Source organism: Heterodontus francisci, chromosome 41 (assembly GCF_036365525.1).
Source record: "Heterodontus francisci isolate sHetFra1 chromosome 41, sHetFra1.hap1, whole genome shotgun sequence".
Taxonomy (NCBI): domain Eukaryota; kingdom Metazoa; phylum Chordata; class Chondrichthyes; order Heterodontiformes; family Heterodontidae; genus Heterodontus; species Heterodontus francisci.
The window spans coordinates 10626383-10644977 of record NC_090411.1 but is presented as its reverse complement, the minus strand read 5'-3'; the positions used below and the strand labels follow the sequence as shown (position 1 = coordinate 10644977).

The 18595-nt window shown below is 49.1% G+C and overlaps 1 long non-coding RNA gene, 2 other non-coding genes and 2 pseudogenes across 3 annotated transcripts; 2 read left to right on the top strand and 3 right to left on the bottom strand.

Annotated features, from left to right (window-relative positions):
* Positions 1–6431: 6431 nt before the first annotated feature.
* On the top strand, positions 6432–8762 carry LOC137353523 (U3 small nucleolar RNA-associated protein NOL7-like; annotated as a pseudogene).
* Positions 8763–9349: 587 nt separating this feature from the next.
* LOC137354568 (U1 spliceosomal RNA) lies at positions 9350–9513 on the top strand. Its single transcript, XR_010970472.1, has one exon. It is a non-coding gene; the product is annotated as a U1 spliceosomal RNA (small nuclear RNA).
* Positions 9514–12565: 3052 nt separating this feature from the next.
* On the bottom strand, positions 12566–12729 carry LOC137355016 (U1 spliceosomal RNA). The gene has a single exon (XR_010970662.1). It is a non-coding gene; the product is annotated as a U1 spliceosomal RNA (small nuclear RNA).
* A 330-nt stretch (positions 12730–13059) lies between these two features.
* On the bottom strand, positions 13060–14310 carry LOC137353522 (U3 small nucleolar RNA-associated protein NOL7 pseudogene; annotated as a pseudogene).
* A 2461-nt stretch (positions 14311–16771) lies between these two features.
* LOC137353604 (uncharacterized) lies at positions 16772–17610 on the bottom strand. Its single transcript, XR_010969861.1, has 3 exons — positions 17496–17610; positions 17295–17356; positions 16772–17202 (listed from the first exon to the last, which is right to left on the bottom strand). It is a non-coding gene; the product is annotated as an uncharacterized lncRNA (long non-coding RNA).
* Between the last annotated feature and the right edge of the window lie 985 nt (positions 17611–18595).

Genomic DNA, 18595 nt, shown 5'->3' with positions numbered 1-18595 from the left:
TCGCACTTTTCCGCATTAAACTCCATTTGCCATCTCTCAGCCCAGCTCTGCAGCCTATCTATGTCCCTCTGTACCCGACAACATCCTTCGGCACTATCCACAACTCCACCGACCTTAGTGTCATCTGCAAATTTGCTAACCCACCCTTCTACACCCTCTTCCAGGTAATTTATAAAAATGTCAAACAGCAGTGGCCCCAAAACAGATCCTTGCGGTACACCACTAGTAACTAAACTCCAGGATGAACATTTGCCATCAACCACCACCCTCTGTCTTCTTTCAGCTCGCCAATTTCTGATCCAAAGCTCGAAATCACCTTCAACCCCATACTTCCGTATTTTCTGCAATAGCCTACCATGGGGAACCTTATCAAACGCCTTACTGAAATCCATATACACCACATCCACGGCTTTACCCTCATCCACCTGTTTGGTCACCTTCTCGAAAAACTCAATAAGGTTTGTGAGGCACGACCTACCCGTCACAAAACCGTGCTGACTATCGCTAATGAACTTATTCTTTTCAAAATGATTATAAATCCTATCTCTTATAACCTTTTCCAACATTTTACCCACAACCGAAGTAAGGCTCACAGGTCTATAATTACCAGGGCTGTCTCTACTCCCCTTCTTGAACAAGGGGACAACATTTGCTATCCTCCAGTCTTCCGGCACTATTCCTGTCGACAATGACGACATAAAGATCAAGGACAAAGGCTCTGCAATCTCCTCTCTGGCTTCCCAGAGAATCCTAGGATAAATCCCATCTGGCCCAGGGGACTTATCTATTTTCACACTTTGCAAAATTGCAACACCTCCTCCTTATGAACCTCAATCCCATCTAGCCTAGTAGTCTGAATCTCAGTATTCTCCTCGACAACATTTTCTTTCTCTACTGTAAATACTGACGAAAAATATTCATTTAACGCTTCCCCTATCTCCTCTGATTCCACACACAACTTGCCACTTCTATCCTTGATTGGCCCTAATCTAACTCTAGTCATTCTTTTATTCCTGATATACCTATAGAAAGCCTTAGGGTTTTCCTTGATCCTATCCGCCAATGACTTCTCGTGACCTCTCCTTGCTCTTCTTAGCTCTCCCTTTAGATCCTTCCTGGCTAGCTTGTAACTCTCAAGCGCCCTAACTGAGCCTTCATGTCTCATCCTAACATAAGCCTTCTTCTTCCTCTTGACAAGTGCTTCAACTTCTTTAGTAAACCACGGCTCCCTCGCTCGACAACTTCCTCCCTGCCTGACAGGTACATACTTATCAAGGACACGCAGTAGCTGCTCCTTGAATAAGCTCCACATTTCGATTGTGCCCATCCCCTGCAGTTTCCTTCCCCATCCTACGCATCCTAAATCTTGCCTAATCGCATCATAATTTCCTTTTCCCCAGCTATAATTCTTGCCCTGCGGTACATACCTGTCCCTGCCTATCGCTAAGGTAAACCTAACCGAATTGTGATCACTATCGCCAAAGTGCTCACCTACATCTAAATCTAACACCTGGCCGGGTTCATTACCTAGTACCAAATCCAATGTGGCATCTCCCCTGGTTGGCCTGTCTACATACTGTGTCAGAAAACCCTCCTGCACACACTGGACAAAAACTGACCCATCTAAAGTACTCGAACTATAGTATTTCCAGTCAATATTTGGAAAGTAAAGTCCCCCATAACAACTACCCTGTTACTCTCGCCCCTGTCGAGAATCATCTTCGCTATCCTTTCCTCTACATCGCTGGAACTATTCGGAGGTCTATAGAAAACTCCCAACAGGGTGACCTCTCCTCTCCTGTTTCTAACCTCGGCCCATACCACCTCAGTAGACGAGTCCTCAAACGTCCTTTCTGCCGCCGTAATACTCTCCTTGATTAACAATGCCACACCCCCCCCCCTCTTTTACCATCTTCTCTGTTCTTACTGAAACATCTAAATCCCGGAACCTGCAACATCCATTCCTGCCCCTGCTCTACCCATGTCTCCGAAATGGCCACAACATCGAGATCCCAGGTACCAACCCATGCTGCAAGCTCACCCACCTTATTCCGGATGCTCCTGGCGTTGAAGTAGACACACTTTAAACCAAGTTCTTGCTTGCCAGTGCCCTCTTGCGTCCTTGTAACCTTATCCCTGACCTCACTACTCTCAACATCCTGTACACTGGAACTACAATTTAGGTTCCCATTCCCCTGCTGAATTAGTTTAAACCCCCCCGAAGAGCACTAGCAAATCCCACCCCCCCAGGATATTGGTACCCCTCTGGTTCAGGTGAAGACCATCCTGTTTGTAGAGGTGTCACCTACCCCAGAAAGAGCCCCAATTATCCAGGAAACCAAAACCCTCCCTGCTACACCATCCCTGCAGCCACGTGTTCAACTCCTCTCTCTCCCTATTCCTCGCTTCGCTAGCACGTGGCACGGGCAACAACCCAGAGATAACAACTCTGTTTGTTCTCGCTCTAAGCTTCCACCCTAGCTCCCTGAATTTCAGCCTTAAATCCCCATCTCTCTTCCTACCTATGTCGTTGGTGTCTATGTGGACCACGACTTGGGGCTGCTCCCCCTCCCCCTTAAGGATCCCAAAAACACGATCCGAGACATCACGAACCCTGGCACCTGGGAGGCAACACACCAACCGTGAGTCTCTCTCGTTCCCACAGAACCTCCTATCTGTTCCCCTAACTATGGAGTCCCCAATGACTAATGCTCTGCTCCTCTTCCCCCTTCCCTTCTGAGTAACAGGGACAGACTCTGTGCCAGAGACCTGTACCCCATTGCTTACCCCTGGTAAGTCCCCCCCCCCAACAGTATCCAAAACGATATACCTGTTGTTGAGGGAAACGGCCACAGGGGATCCCTGCACTGCCTGCTGGTTCCCTCTCCTTCCCCTGACGGTAACCCATCTACCTACTTCTTTTACTTGAGGTGTGACTACCTCCCTTTCACTCCTCTCAATAACACCCTCCGCCTCCCGAATGATCCGAAGTTCATCCAGCTCCAGTTCCCTAACGCGGTTCTCGAGGAGCTGGAGTTGGGTGCACTTCCCACAGATGCAGTCAGCAGGGACACTCTTGGCGACCCTTACCTCCCACATTCTGCAGGAGGAACATACAACTGCCTTAACTTCCATTCCCACTATTGTTGGAGGGGAGACATTAGCCAGGTGTACAGCAGATGTCTCATCCTCCAGCATCCGTTCTCTGGTTTGACATTGTGACTGAAAGACATCATAATGTTTCCAGGATAACTGGCATTCACCACCTATGATCAGCTGGGCAGGGTTGTAGGCCAACTGTAGTGCAGTAGCTTCTACTGGGCAAATGGAGTCTCGGACTGGAATTTTACCTGCTCAAAACGGGCGTCCGAGGCGAAAAATGGCAGTCGATATCAGGTCCCCGACATTATTACTCCCAATCAGCATTTGACATGGGTCGGACGGGGGGAGAGATTGAGGTGCTGATCGCTGTCCACTTTGCAGCAATTAAGGGCCAATTGACATAGTCTAGAATTCAATTGACAGCCATTTTACGTCAGCTGTCACATTTTGTGCCTGGCAAACGAGTCAAACGGGGAGTTGGGAACTCGGCAGCTTTGAAAGAGCGGCAACCAGTGTATCTGTGAAGGAGTTGGAGGTACTGTTTTTTTATTACACTCTGATAGATTTGTGTGCTGTTTTGAAGGTTGGGACTGTTTTTGCTGGTTCACCAGGGTTCACCTGAGTGATTGAAACTCCTGGTAGGGCCACAGCATCACTGATTTATTCTGTGTAGGAGAGGGAGGGTTCTGAGTGCCTGTCCTTGCAGCAGACTGCAAATACCTGTCCTCAGAACATCTTTGGGACACTGCAGCCATGGGAATTGTCCACTCTGGAGGCAGCTCACCTCTTGAGGAAGACTACGCCACAAAGAGGGACAGGAGGGCAAATGTCCAGTGTAATCAGCAACCTGCTGGCCAAGTGCAGCCTGGTAATGGGGGAGGGGCAGAAGGTCACAGAGTGCGCCAGGAGCAACCACCTGTGAGGAAATGAGCCTACCCAGCAGGCAGGGTCTATTGCCCGCGATTGAGCCTTCTTCAAATGTCAGAGCACCAGTTCCCAAAACTGCACCTGTCCCGAGAGACTGGCATATCCCTGAGATGCTGGCAGCAGAGGTCGCTTCCAACTGCGTGGGTGGCCATCCAACGTCAGCCCCACTGAAGCTAACAGTCGCTCTGAACTTCTATGCATCAGGTCCTTCCTGGCCTCATCAGGAGTGTGCAATCATCAGCGCATCACTACATTGCTACATTACCACTACAGGTGGTAACTGATACCATATTCAGGCATGCCAACAGGTTCATCAGGTTCCAGACAGACTCCGCCAGTCAGGCTGAGAGCACCAGAGGATTCAGCACCGTCGCTGGGTTCCCCGTGGTCCAAGGAGTCATTGATTGCACACATGTGGCCATTCGAGCACCTACAGGTCAATCAGGGCCTTCATTAATCGAAAGGGGTTTCATTCAATGAATGTGCAACTTGTCTGTGATCACTGTATATTGCAAGTGTGTGCTCGTTATCCTGGAAGCAGTCACGGTGCATTCATTCTCCAGAACTCCCAGGCGCCAGCACTATTCAGCACCCCTCCACCCAGCCCCCCCGAGTGACTGCAAGGATGGATACTTGGTGACAGGGGATACCCGCTGACGACATGGCTGATGACACCAGTGAGGAACCCACAGAATGAAGCAGAGGAACGGTACAATGCAAGCCATGCGACCACCAGAGTCACGATTGAGCAGACCATGGGTCTTCTGAAAATGAGATTTAAGTATCTCAATCGCTCAGGTGGTGCCCTACAGTACTCGCCAGCAAGGGTATGTTGCATTGTTGTCGTCTGCTGTGCCTTACATAACCTGGTTCTGCAGTGGAGGGGGAGCGGGGGGAAGAGGGGAAGAGACGCTGGAAGATGACGACGACGTTGTTCAGCGCGAGGCATCCTCAGACGAGGATGTTGAAATGGCTGAGGATGAGGAGGAGGGGGCACAGCCACCTGAATAGCAGGGGGAGGGAGCTGGAGGTTTGCAGGAGTTGAGTACAAGGGAGTCCCAGGAGGCTCTAATACTCAGGAGTTTTTCCTGAACGGAGGCTCGTCACCCAGTGACTGACATGTCCGTGTGAAATGAGGCATTCTCATCAGCTGGAAGCACAGAAGCACTCACCTGCTGGTGGAAATCTCAGCTGCAATGGCCTGCCTTTCCCTCAAACACCACAAGGCCCGAATACACCACCTCCCCAAGTCTCCATCTCATGCAGAACAAGATGGCCTAAAACATCAGCGTCGACTTCTGACAGATGAAAATGCCAAGTGAAAAATGTAACAATTTTCCATGAAGTATAACAGCAAATAAATATTTACAAATTGTGACACCGCCGTTCTGATAGTTTGAAACGTTTGCGAGTGCTCACACATGTGGACGACCCCTCGCAGCCAGTCACGGCAGAGGCAGGTGGCTGTTCAGGCTGCCCTGTGGCTTTGGATGACTTTGGCGGGTGTCCTCTGCCTGCCCGAGGTCGTGAGGGCCCTGGCCTGTTGAGGTGACCCTGAGCAGTCTCAGGACCACCCTCAGACACCCTGGGATTATGAGGTGATGTCGTCACTGGCTGAGGGACAAAGAGCTTCGGAATGTATCAGGAGTGCCCGGAGAGGAGTCCCCATATGCATTCTGCTGTTGCTCCTGTGCCCTCTTAAAGCTCGATTTGGCCTCCCTGCTGACCTCAGAGGGATGTTGGGTTGGCCACCCCGCCATCGGTCCGGGCCCTCTTCTCCTGTGGAGACACTTGGCAATTAGTTCAGTCCCTTGACTTGAAAGAGCACCCACTCACCCCTCGTGCTGCATGCTGCATCTGGAACCAATGCCATTGAGGTGCATGGATGGCACACCTCTGCATCAATGTGTATCTCAGATGTGCCCAGTATACGGCCCAAGGCAGGGATGCAGCCAATCACTGAAGATGGATGGCTTTGACTTTGCAGCATCAGCACCCAGTGACCCTCCCGTATCAGTTAAAAGCTGCGATGACTGCGGAATGCCCCTTACCCTGGCAGAGCACAGAAGTCATTGACCCGCTTGCGGCACTGGAGCCGTGTCCTCACTACTCCGCGGCTGCTGACCCCCTCCGCTACCTCCAGCCACGCCTTCTTGGTGACTTGGGGAGGCCTCCTCCTTCCGTCTGATGGGAAGAGGGCCTCCTGCCTTGCCTCAGCCCCCTGGAGGAGGACATGCAGGGAGTCTTCAGAGAACCTAGGTGCCATGCGGTGGCATCTCTCTGCCATTGCCGCAAGCGGGTTCTGGTCTCTCTCTGGTATATTCATGTTTACTGGAGGGGTGACCCCTTTAATTCCTGTTGCACTCCTTTCACCCTCAGGCAGCTGTATACCTTCTTCTAATATGCTGCTCCTCCAAACATCCTACTTGCTGCAGGTAAGCCTCTCAGAGCCAGTGAGGTTGCTGAAAGCCCTTTTAAATGGCTTTCAGCACCTTCTTCCGGCTCCAGCTCCGCCCCCGACACTCACCCTCCCACCCGTGCCCTTTTCTGTCATAAATACACTGCCGAGCCACTAATTGGTCACTTAGCGCTCGATCGCCGTGGCAGCTGAGCGCGGAGCGGGAGCAACCTTGGCACCTGCTTCTGCCTCCGGGAACGTGGACCCACCGGGACAAGTAAAATTCCGGCCTCAGTCACCTCCTGGATGCAGCAATGGACAGCAACACGTTGGCTCTGTCGCCTGTTCTGTTGGTGCGGGTTATTTCCCATGCGTGTCTACAACCTGAATATTGCTGAAAACAGAGAAATTTTGTCAAAGCTTTTCGTCTTGCACTCATCAGGACAACTCGCAAGCATAAGGGAAGCAACAAATTTATACTGTATGAGCAGAGAGTGCTGATTGGTTGGCAAGTGGACTGTGATTGGTAGAGGCGTTGCCGTGCAGAATGCACCAGTTTATGGTGACTGACAGTTAACTGCCAAGCTTTGTTTGAAATTTAAAGCGGGCAGGTTGACTCTGATTGGTCAAGGCATTGCCCTGAGGAATGAAGCAGCAAATGGCTGTCACATATTTTGTTTACCTGAAATAGGCGCAGTGTGTATACATGTTCTTTCTGTCTGCAAAGAACAGGGCCCTGTGTATTAATATATGTAGCTTCCAGTACATGCAAATGCGCCACACAAATTTCAAACAAAGCTTGGCAGTTAACTGTCAGTCACCATAAAACTGTCAACGCCTCTACCAATCAGAGTCCACTTGCCAACCGATCAGCAGTCTCTTCTTATACAGTATTAATTTGTTGCTTCCCTTACATTGGTATTCTTTCAGGTTGTCCTGATGAGTGCAAGAAGAAAAGCGGCACAGTGGCGCAGTGGTTAGCACTGCAGCCTCACAGCTCCAGGGACCCGGGTTCGATTCCGGGTACTGCCTGTGTGGAGTTTGCAAGTTCTCCCTGTGTCTGCGTGGGTTTTCTCCGGGTGCTCCGGTTTCCTCCCACAAGCCAAAAGACTTGCAGGTTGATAGGTAAATTGGCCATTATAAATTGTCACTAGTATAGGTAGGTGGTAGAGAAATATAGGGACAGGTGGGGATGTTTGGTAGGAATAGGGGATTAGTGCAGGATTAGTATAAATGGGTGGTTGATGTTCGGCACAGACTCGGTGGGCCGAAGGGCCTGTTTCAGTGCTGTATCTCTAATCTAATCTAATCTAAAATGTCTCTGTCTTCTTCAACCTTTGAATGTGGCTTCTCCTCACATCATTTACCGGCTATGTGGGCAATGATCATACTGCAGAGAGTAAGATAGATTGCAAAGCCAGACTTAAACAAAGGGAGGTGGGTTTGCTCCCTTTGGGAAACCGGTGAAATATTTCAAGCAAAGGCAGCGAATGTGACAAGTGAGGAAGACTTGACGGCCAGAACTCGCTCCCTACGTCCCTATTGGTGTTGAGGTGCAAAACTTGAAAAGTGCTTTTTCGAAGGCATCAGATTGTGAACGGTGTTTGAAAGGAAGAGAAGCCAAGCATTTCCTTCCTTTGTTTGCAATGTCTACGTCTAGGGATTTCTTTCCGGAAAACGCCTCGCGGCCTGAAGGAGAATGGCATGGAAGTTGGTTCTGTAAAGAGTCAAGAGAGCCGGGAAATGTTGGCCGAGATCAGCCCAGAGGAAGAGGACGAAGCGCCGGAGGAGGTGACTTTCAGCAGCGCCCGGGAGGAAGCTGAAAAGAGCATGAAAGCGCCGCTGGAGAGCGTGAGGAGAGACAAAGCTTTGCTGAAGGAGAAAAGAAGAAGAAAGGAGCAATTATTCAAAGAGCAAAAGAAGCGCAAGTCGCTTCCAGATGGCATTCTTTAAGAGATTACTTCAGTCCGAGAAAAGAATGACCAGGCACCTGACTCAAGTAAAGAAGGTGATGATTGTAATTCTGTGCAGCAACCTGAGGAAGATAGTGGATTGAAGGAAGATGTTGAAGAATGTGTGGATACCAGATGGAAGGAGAGCTCCATGGCCATTGCATTAAAGGATCAAGGCCAAACAAAGCAGCAGGTTGAAAATGCCAGATTAATGATCGACTGTATGGCCCAGGCAGCAGGAGAGGCAGTGTCAATGAATACTTCTCACTTGCAAACAAGAAAGCTCAACAGAAAAAACCAGCAATGCAGTTTGTCAACAAATCCTGGGGAGCAGAACTTCAACAAAAATCTGGAAAGTTTCGAAAGTTGTAGATTCAGCATCATGGTGTGACTGCAAGATGAGAGAATGGAGCTCGTGAGAAAACTAAAATCTACTCGGGCTCTTAAACAGATGAAATGGGAGGTTTCTTTGGCTGGAAGTAAACTCTGAATTTAGTACATTAATGCTCACCTTCAAGAGGAAGCTCTTTGCCATTTGTGCAGTTAATAGTCCATTGGTTTGAACCGTGTCTTTTGTTATTATACTCAAGGACAGCTGTTAAGATTTGTTTCTGTATAAAGAAGGAAGATTGCTTGAGACTGTTCTAATGTATATAATCTCTAATCTTTCTAAAATATTTAATGGACATGAAAAAAAAGCCTCGCGGCCTGAAGAAAGGCAGCTGAGGGAGGGGGAGGGTGCTGATTTCCTATTAAGGGCATTATGCAAATAGCATTGCAGGCTCTGGATCCGTGCGGCATTTTGTCGGAAGGTGTAATGAATGATAGAGTGCAATATTTGCCAAGAACTGACATGTGCGAAGAGCAGCAGATTGTGAATGGAGTGTCAAGGTGATGTGTAAAAACGGAGTGTTTGAGACCGTAAGAGGTGGTGTGTGATGTCAGGTGGCAGTGTGTGATGCTATTTAGCATACTTACCTGGCAGGGGAGAGACCATGATCAAGAAGGTGGTTCTCCCAGGACGAGGCTAGCCCATTGCACTTCGGGTGTGCTGACGCCTGCGATGTCCCCAAATGCGGGATACTCGACTGCAAAATTTGTGGTAGTGGGGGACTGCGTTCGCGCTCTCCCCTGGTTTTACAAAGCAAAATTAGATTTTACTGTGTTTTGCTCTATTTCCGACGTGGTTGTTTTTTCTTTTTGTTTTTATAATTCCCTACTCACTTATAACAGCCCTTCAAAACACTTCCACAGGGGATGCTGAGACCAAGTGGGCCCACATCAGAGACGCCATCTATGAGTCAGCTTTGACCACCTACGGCAAAAGTGCGAAGAGAAATGCAGACTGGTTTCAATCTCATACTGAAGAGCTGGAACCTGTCATAGCCGCTAAGCGCATTGCACTTTTGAACTACAAGAAAGCCCCCAGCGATTTAACATCCGCAGCACTTAAAGCAGCCAGAAGTACTGCACTAAGGACAGCTAGGCGTTGCGCAAACGACTACTGGCAACACCTATGCAGTCATATTCAGCTGGCCTCAGACACCGGAAACATCAGAGGAATGTATGATGGCATGAAGAGAGCTCTTGGGCCAACCATCAAGAAGATCACCCCCCTCAAATCTAAATCGGGGGACATAATCACTGACCAACGCAAACAGATGGACCGCTGGGTTGAGCACTACCTAGAACTGTACTCCAGGGAGAATGCTGTCACTGAGACTGCCCTCAATGCAGCCCAGCCTCTACCAGTCATGGATGAGCTGGACATACAGCCAACCAAATCGGAACTCAGTGATGCCATTGATTCCCTAGCCAGCGGAAAAGCCCCTGGGAAGGACAGCATTACCCCTGAAATAATCAAGAGTGCCAAGCCTGCTATACTCTCAGCACTACATGAACTGCTATGCCTGTGCTAGGACGAGGGAGCAGTACCCCAGGACATGCGCGATGCCAACATCATCACCCTCTATAAAAACAAAGGTGACCGCGGTGATTGCAACAACTACCGTGGAATCTCCCTGCTCAGCATAGTGGGGAAAGTCTTTGCTCGAGTCGCTCTGAACAGGCTCCAGAAGCTGGCCGAGCGCGTCTACCCTGAGGCACAGTATGGCTTTCGTGCAGAGAGATCGACTATTGACATGCTGTTCTCCCTTCGTCAGATACAGGAGAAATGCCGTGAACAACAGATGCCCCTCTACATTGCTTTCATTGATCTCACCAAAGCCTTTGACCTCGTCAGCAGACGTGGTCTCTTCAGACTACTAGAAAAGATCGGATGTCCACCAAAGCTACTAAGTATCATCACCTCATTCCATGACAATATGAAAGGCACAATTCAACATGGTGGCTCCTCATCAGAGCCCTTTCCTATCCTGAGTGGTGTGAAACAGGGCTGTGTTCTCGCACCCACACTTTTTGGGATTTTCTTCTCCCTGCTGCTTTCACATGCGTTCAAATCCTCTGAAGAAGGAATTTTCCTCCACACAAGATCAGGGGGCAGGTTGTTCAACCTTGCCCGTCTAAGAGCGAAGTCCAAAGTACGGAAAGTCCTCATCAGAGAACTCCTCTTTGCTGACGATGCTGCTTTAACATCTCACACTGAAGAATGCCTGCAGAGTCTCATCGACAGGTTTGCGTCTGCCTGCAATGAATTTGGCCTAACCATCAGCCTCAAGAAAACGAACATCATGGGGCAGGATGTCAGAAATGCTCCATCCATCAATATTGGCGACCACGCTCTGGAAGTGGTTCAAGAGTTCACCTACCTAGGCTCAACTATCACCAGTAACCTGTCTCTAGATGCAGAAATCAACAAGCGCATGGGTAAGGCTTCCACTGCTATGTCCAGACTGGCCAAGAGAGTGTGGGAAAATGGCGCACTGACACGGAACACAAAAGTCCGAGTGTATCAGGCCTGTGTCCTCAGTACCTTGCTCTACGGCAGCGAGGCCTGGACAACGTATGCCAGCCAAGAGCGACGTCTCAATTCATTCCATCTTCGCTGCCTTCGGAGAATACTTGGCATCAGGTGGCAGGACTATATCTCCAACACAGAAGTCCTTGAAGCGGCCAACACCCCCAGCTTATACACACTACTGAGTCAGCGGCGCTTGAGATGGCTTGGCCATGTGAGCCGCATGGAAGATGGCAGGATCCCCAAAGACACATTGTACAGCGAGCTCGCCACTGGTATCAGACCCACCGGCCGTCCATGTCTCCGTTATAAAGACGTCTGCAAACGTGACATGAAATCGTGTGACATTGATCACAAGTCGTGGGAGTCAGTTGCCAGCATTCGCCAGAGCTGGCGGGCAGCCATAAAGACAGGGCTAAATTGTGGCGAGTCGAAGAGACTTAGTAGTTGGCAGGAAAAAAGAGAGGCGCAAGGGGAGAGCCAACTGTGCAACAGCCCCAACAAACAAATTTCTCTGCAGCACCTGTGGAAGAGCCTGTCACTCCAGAATTGGCCTTTATAGCCACTCCAGGCGCTGCTCCACAAACCACTGACCACCTCCAGGCGCATATCCATTGTCTCTCGAGATAAGGAGGCCCAAAAGAAACTCTTTTATCTGTTCGCCACGCGTTCAGCCTGTCGTATCAGCATTCTTTCTCTCCATTGTGCCTAGCAACCTGCTATGCTTCCCCACTCCTACCCTGCGCCACACTGCTCACCCGACCCATCTTGCACTTTATCGCCACGTACAAAATGGACCCTGTCTGCACTTTTCCACGAAGGAGAGGTGGTAGGGCGGAGTGGAAGTGGATGGAGCATTCTGGGGCAATGTGGGCAGACCAGACCCATCCCTGGCAAGATGGGGGCCAGATAGAAGGTGAGCAGGTAGTGAGACTTGGCACAGAAAAGTGGGGCAAGCTTCATGTCGAGGTTTGAAGATGGTGTCTGTGCAGACAGGGTCCATTTTGTACGTGGCGATAAAGTGCAAGATGGGTCGGGTGAGCAGCGTGGCGCAGGGCAGGAGTGGGGAAGCATTTCGAGTAAGAACGTGAGCATGTGGCAGCTGATGAGCAGGTCGCTGGGCACAATGGAGAGAAAGAATGCTGATACGACGTGCTGAACGCGTGGCGAACAGAAAAGATTAGGGAATTATTAAGGCAACAAGAAAAAAAAACAACCACGTCGGAAATAGAGCAAAACACAGTAAAATCTAATTTTGCTTTGTAAAACCAGGGGAGAGCGCGAACGCAGTCCCCCACTGCCACAAATTTTGCAGTCGAGTATCCCGCATTTGGGGACATCGCAGGCGTCAGCACACCCGAAGTGCAATGGGCTAGCCTCGTCCTGGGAAAACCACCTTCTTGATCATGGTCTCTCCCCTGCCAGGTAAGTATGCTAAATAGCATCACACACTGCCACCTGACATCACACACCACCTCTTACGGTCTCAAACACTCCGTTTTTACACATCACCTTGACACTCCATTCACAATCTGCTGCTCTTCGCACATGTCAGTTCTTGGCAAATATTGCACTCTATCATTCATTACACCTTCCGACAAAATGCCGCACGGATCCAGAGCCTGCAATGCTATTTGCATAATGCCCTTAATAGGAAATCAGCACCCTCCCCCTCCCTCAGCTGCCTTTCTTCAGGCCGCGAGGCTTTTTTTTCATGTCCATTAAATATTTTAGAAAGATTAGAGATTATATACATTAGAACAGTCTCAAGCAATCTTCCTTCTTTATACAGAAACAAATCTTAACAGCTGTCCTTGAGTATAATAACAAAAGACACGGTTCAAACCAATGGACTATTAACTGCACAAATGGCAAAGAGCTTCCTCTTGAAGGTTAGCATTAATGTACTAAATTCAGAGTTTACTTCCAGCCAAAGAAACCTCCCATTTCATCTGTTTAAGAGCCCGTGTAGATTTTAGTTTTCTCACTAGTTCCATTCTCTCATCTTGCAGTCACACCATGATGCTGAATCTACAACTTTCGAAACTTTCCAGATTTTTGTTTAAGCTCTGCTCCCCAGGATTTGTTGACAAACTGCATTGCTGGTTTTTTCTGTTGAGCTTTCTTGTTTGCAAGTGAGAAGTATTCATTGACACTGCCTCTCCTGCTGCCTGGGCCATACAGTCGATCATTAATCTGGCATTTTCAACCTGCTGCTTTGTTTGGCCTTGATCCTTTAATGGAATGGCCATGGAGCTCTCCTTCCATCTGGTATCCACACATTCTTCAACATCTTCCTTCAATCCACTATCTTCCTCAGGTTGCTGCACAGAATTACAATCATCACCTTCTTTACTTGAGTCAGGTGCCTGGTCATTCTTTTCTCGGACTGAAGTAATCTCTTAAAGAATGCCATCTGGAAGCGACTTGCGCTTCTTTTGCTCTTTGAATAATTGCTCCTTTCTTCTTCTTTTCTCCTTCAGCAAAGCTTTGTCTCTCCTCACGCTCTCCAGCGGCGCTTTCATGCTCTTTTCAGCTTCCTCCCGGGCGCTGCTGAAAGTCACCTCCTCCGGCGCTTCGTCCTCTTCCTCTGGGCTGATCTCGGCCAACATTTCCCGGCTCTCTTGACTCTTCACAGAACCAACTTCCATGCCATTCTCCTTCAGGCCGCGAGGCGTTTTCCGGAAAGAAATCCCTAGACGTAGACATTGCAAACAAAGGAAGGAAATGCTTGGCTTCTCTTCCTTTCAAACACCGTTCACAATCTGATGCCTTCGAAAAAGCACTTTTCAAGTTTTGCACCTCAACACCAATAGGGACGTAGGGAGCGAGTTCTGGCCGTCAAGTCTTCCTCACTTGTCACATTCACTGCCTTTGCTTGAAATATTTCACCGGTTTCCCAAAGGGAGCAAACCCACCTCCCTTTGTTTAAGTCTGGCTTTGCAATCTATCTTACTCTCTGCAGTATGATCATTGTCCACATAGCCGGTAAATGATGTGAGGAGAAGCCACATTAAACGGTTGAAGAAGACAGAGACATTTTGTCGAAGCTTTTCTTCTTGCACTCATCAGGACAACCTGAAAGAATACCAATGACAGAAAAGGGCACGGGTGGGAGGGTGAGTGTCGGGGGCGGAGCTGGAGCCGGAAGAAGGTGCTGAAAGCCATTTAAAAGGACTTTCAGCAACCTCACTGGCTCTGAGAGGCTTACCTGCAGCAAGTAGGATGTTTGGCGGAGCAGCATATTAGAAGAAGGAATAGAGCTACTCAACTCCTGCAAACCTCCAGTTCCCTCCCCCTGCTATTCAGGTGGCTGTGCCCCCTACTCATCATCCTCAGCTGTTTCAACATCCTCGTCTGAGGATGCCTCGTGCTGAACAACGTCGTCGTCATCTTCCAGGGTCTCTTCCCCTCTTCCCCCCCTCCCCCTCCACTGCAGCACCAGGTTATGTAAGGCACAGCAGACGACAACAATGCAACATACCCTTGCTGGCGAGTACTGTAGGGCACCACCTGAGCGATTGAGATACTTAAATCTCATTTTCAGAAGACCCATGGTCTGCTCAATCGTGACTCTGGTGGTCGCATGGCTTGCATTGTACCGTTCCTCTGCTTCATTCTGTGGGTTCCTCACTGGTGTCATCAGCCATGTCGTCAGCGGGTATCCCCTGTCACCAAGTATCCATCCTTGCAGGCACTCGGGGGGGCTGGGTGGAGGGGTGCTGAATAGTGCTGGCGCCTGGGAGTTCTGGAGAATGAATGCACCGTGACTGCTTCCAGGATAACGAGCACACACTTGCAATATACAGTGATCACAGACAAGTTGCACATTCATTGAATGAAACCCCTTTCGATTAATGAAGGCCCTGATTGATCTGTAGGTGCTCGAATGGCCACATGTGTGCAATCAATGACTCCTTGGACCACGGGGAACCCAGCGACGGTGCTGAATCCTCTGGTGCTCTCAGCCTGACTGGCGGAGTCTGTCTGGAACCTGATGAACCTGTTGGCATGCCTGAATATGGTATCAGTTACCACCTGCAGTGGTAATGTAGCAATGTAGTGATGCGCTGATGATTGCACACTCCTGATGAGGCCAGGAAGGACCTGATGCATAGAAGTTCAGAGTGACTGTTAGCTTCAGTGGGGCTGCTGTTGGATGGCCACCCACGCAGTTGGAAGCGACCTCTGCTGCCAGCATCTCAGGGATGTGACAGTCTCTCGGGACAGGTGATGTCTTCGGCACTGGCGCTGTGACATTTGAAGAAGGCTCAATCGCGGGCAATAGACCCTGCCTGCTGGGTAGGCTCATTTCCTCACAGGTGGTTGCTCCTGGTGCACTCTGTGACCTTCTGCCCCTCCCCCATTACCAGGCTGCACTTGGCCAGCAGATTGCTGATTTCACTGGACATTTGCCCTCCTGTCCCTCTTTGTGGCGAAGTCTTCCTCAAGAGGTGAGCTGCCTCCAGAGTGGACAATTCCCATGGCTGCAGTGTCCCAAAGATGTTCTGAGGACAGGTATTTGCAGTCTGCTGCAAGGACAGGCACTCAGAACCCCCCCTCTCCTACACAGAATAAATCAGTGATGCTGTGGCCCAACCAGGAGTTTCAATCACTCAGGTGAACCCTGGTGAACCAGCAAAAACAGTCCCAACCTTCAAAACAGCACACAAATCTATCAAAGTGTAATAAAAAAACAGTACCTCCAACTCCTTCACAGATACACTGGTTGCCGCTCTTTCAAAGCTGCCGAGTTCCCAACTCCCCGTTTGACTCGTTTGCCAGGCACAAAATGTGACAGCTGACGTAAAATGGCTGTCAATTGAATTCTAGACTATGTCAATTGGCCCTTAATTGCTGCAAAGTGGACAGCGATCAGCACCTCAATCTCTCCCCCCGTCCGACCCATGTCAAATGGTGATTGGGAGTAATAATGTCGGGGACCTGATATCGACTGCCATTTTTCACCTCGGACGCCCGTTTTGAGCAGGTAAAATTCCAGTCCGAGACTCCATTTGCTCAGTAGAGGCTACTGCACTACAGTTGGCCTACAACCCTGCCCAGCTCATCATCGGTGGTGAATGCCAGTTATCCTGGAAACAGTATGATGTCTTTCAGTCACCATGTCAAACCAGAGAACGGATGCTGGAGGATGAGACATCTGCTGTACACCTGGCTAATGTCTTCCCTCCAACAAACTTGTGGCCAGCACTCATAATGAAACCAATGCTGTCATGAGAATCACGATTTTGAGCAGACCATTAGGGTGCTGAGGTAAAAGTTCTGGTGCCTTGACTACTCTGGAGGTACCTTCCAGAACTCTCCGGAGTGGGTGTCCTGATTTGTGGTGCTGTGTTGCAACTGCCTGTAGGGGTACGCAAAAGCAGGCACTAGACAGTTGGAATATTGCAAGTGCAATTGAAAAGTAGGGAGCAATATCAACAGAGTAACCTCAACATTTTCAGCATTTCTGAGTTTAATGGAGTATTAAGTAAAGACAAACACAAGAGCATGAATTTAAACATCCCCATTGCTGTGTCAAACCATTTGAAACACTGCTCTGTTTGAGTAGATGAATTTTGCTTTGCCAAAATTCTCGCAAAAGGAACAGGCCGAGTTTCTTGTTTGCAGAACCGAAGAGATTGTTCCTGTGGAGCGCCATGCGGCGAATGAAATCCACTAGTTTATTGTCCATGTGAAGAACGCAAAGTCTGAGAATTCACCAGAATCTTTTGGCATTTGTATAGTTGCTGGGCTAGAGAAGAAGCATCCCAATGTCCACTTCATTCATAAAATGCAAGTTTCATTTTCAGATGGTGACAAATTTCAGAGAATGAAACGGTTGCTCTGTGCATTGATCCTATTTCATGCGCTGTTCTACACTGGACCTCTCTCCCACACTTCCCCTGGAAGAAAAACCAAAGACAATTAAGAATTGTTCTCATATCCAGTCCTGCTTCTCAGCAGATATCAATGGAAAGTGGAAAATCTCACTTACCCCCTGCTGGTGCTTATTCCAACCAAAAATCGAGGTTGAATCTGGGCTCCTCTTCAGTAACACTGCAAATTTAATACCAAATTATGTCACACTTGGCAAATTAGATTAAAACCATTTAAAGCAACAATAAAGCATGGTTCAAAATTTAGACCAAGCAGCTTGTCACTGTCAATCTGCAGCACTCATGTCTCCAGTATTTACCATGATACTGCAGGCTAAGATTATCCTTCTGTGTCTTCTCCTGCACTGCCTTCGTTGCTTGAATGCTGTCCTTGAGTTTCAGACACCAGGAAGGATTGTCGTCTCAAAGGCATCTTTTATATGAAAAGAAAGAGGAGGAAGCAGCTGTGGGAGGAGGCGGCTGGTGGGGTGGGTGGTGGAGGAGGCGGGTGGTGGGGGGGCGAGGAAGTGGCCATGGGAGGAAGTAGCTGGGGAGGCAGGAGGAAGTGGCCATTGGGGAGGAGGTCTCAGCCAGTGAGGCTTCATTTGCGCATGTGCCAATAGTATGTCAAGTAGGGGTTGTGCAGTCACCAAACACGTTCCTGAACATTGAATTTATCTTTGCGGTTTGGAGTGAATAGTCACGATGAAGCAGGTTGTAAAGAGGCACACAGCCTCGCTCGACCTCGACGTCCTCGTCACTCCCCCAATTTCCTTGTCCTCGCCATGGAGAGTGTGTGGATGGATATATTGGAGAACAAGGAGGAGAATCATAGAAAGGAACCGTTCCTGACACGGGAGCCAACTTTTTTCTCCAACAATACAGCATATTCATAAAAATATGCGAAAATTCTTTACCAAACAGTTCAATGTTCCCAGTTCGGAAGATGAGATTTTTTTGATGCAGGAAAAGATGAAATACTTCACAATTCTTGCCATTTCATTTTAAATGCAATGTACATTGGTATTACATAGTAAAAAACATTTTGGTGCAAACAGCACATGGGGTTTTAAACAGGTTCCAGCAGCTCAGTTCGCTATGGCGGGAGGACCTTACACTGTTGTCTTTCTGCATTGAGCCTTTGTGGCGGCTGCCCCAAGCTTTAGTGCACCCCTCAGCACGTAGTTCTGGACCTTGGAATATGCCAGTCTGCAAAACTCGGTCTGCAACATTCCTGGTCAATCACAGGGGGTTTGTTTGCCCGGGTGACAACTTGGCAGGGGCGGGGAGATGGGGCGGCATCTTGTAAACAGCCAGGTTTTGACTGTTCTCTGCTGGTGGTGTTTTTCCCTTTGTTCCTCATCGAGGACGTTGCTGCTTCCGGTTTCCCGGAGCTGGGCTGCGCTGTGTGTCTCACTGC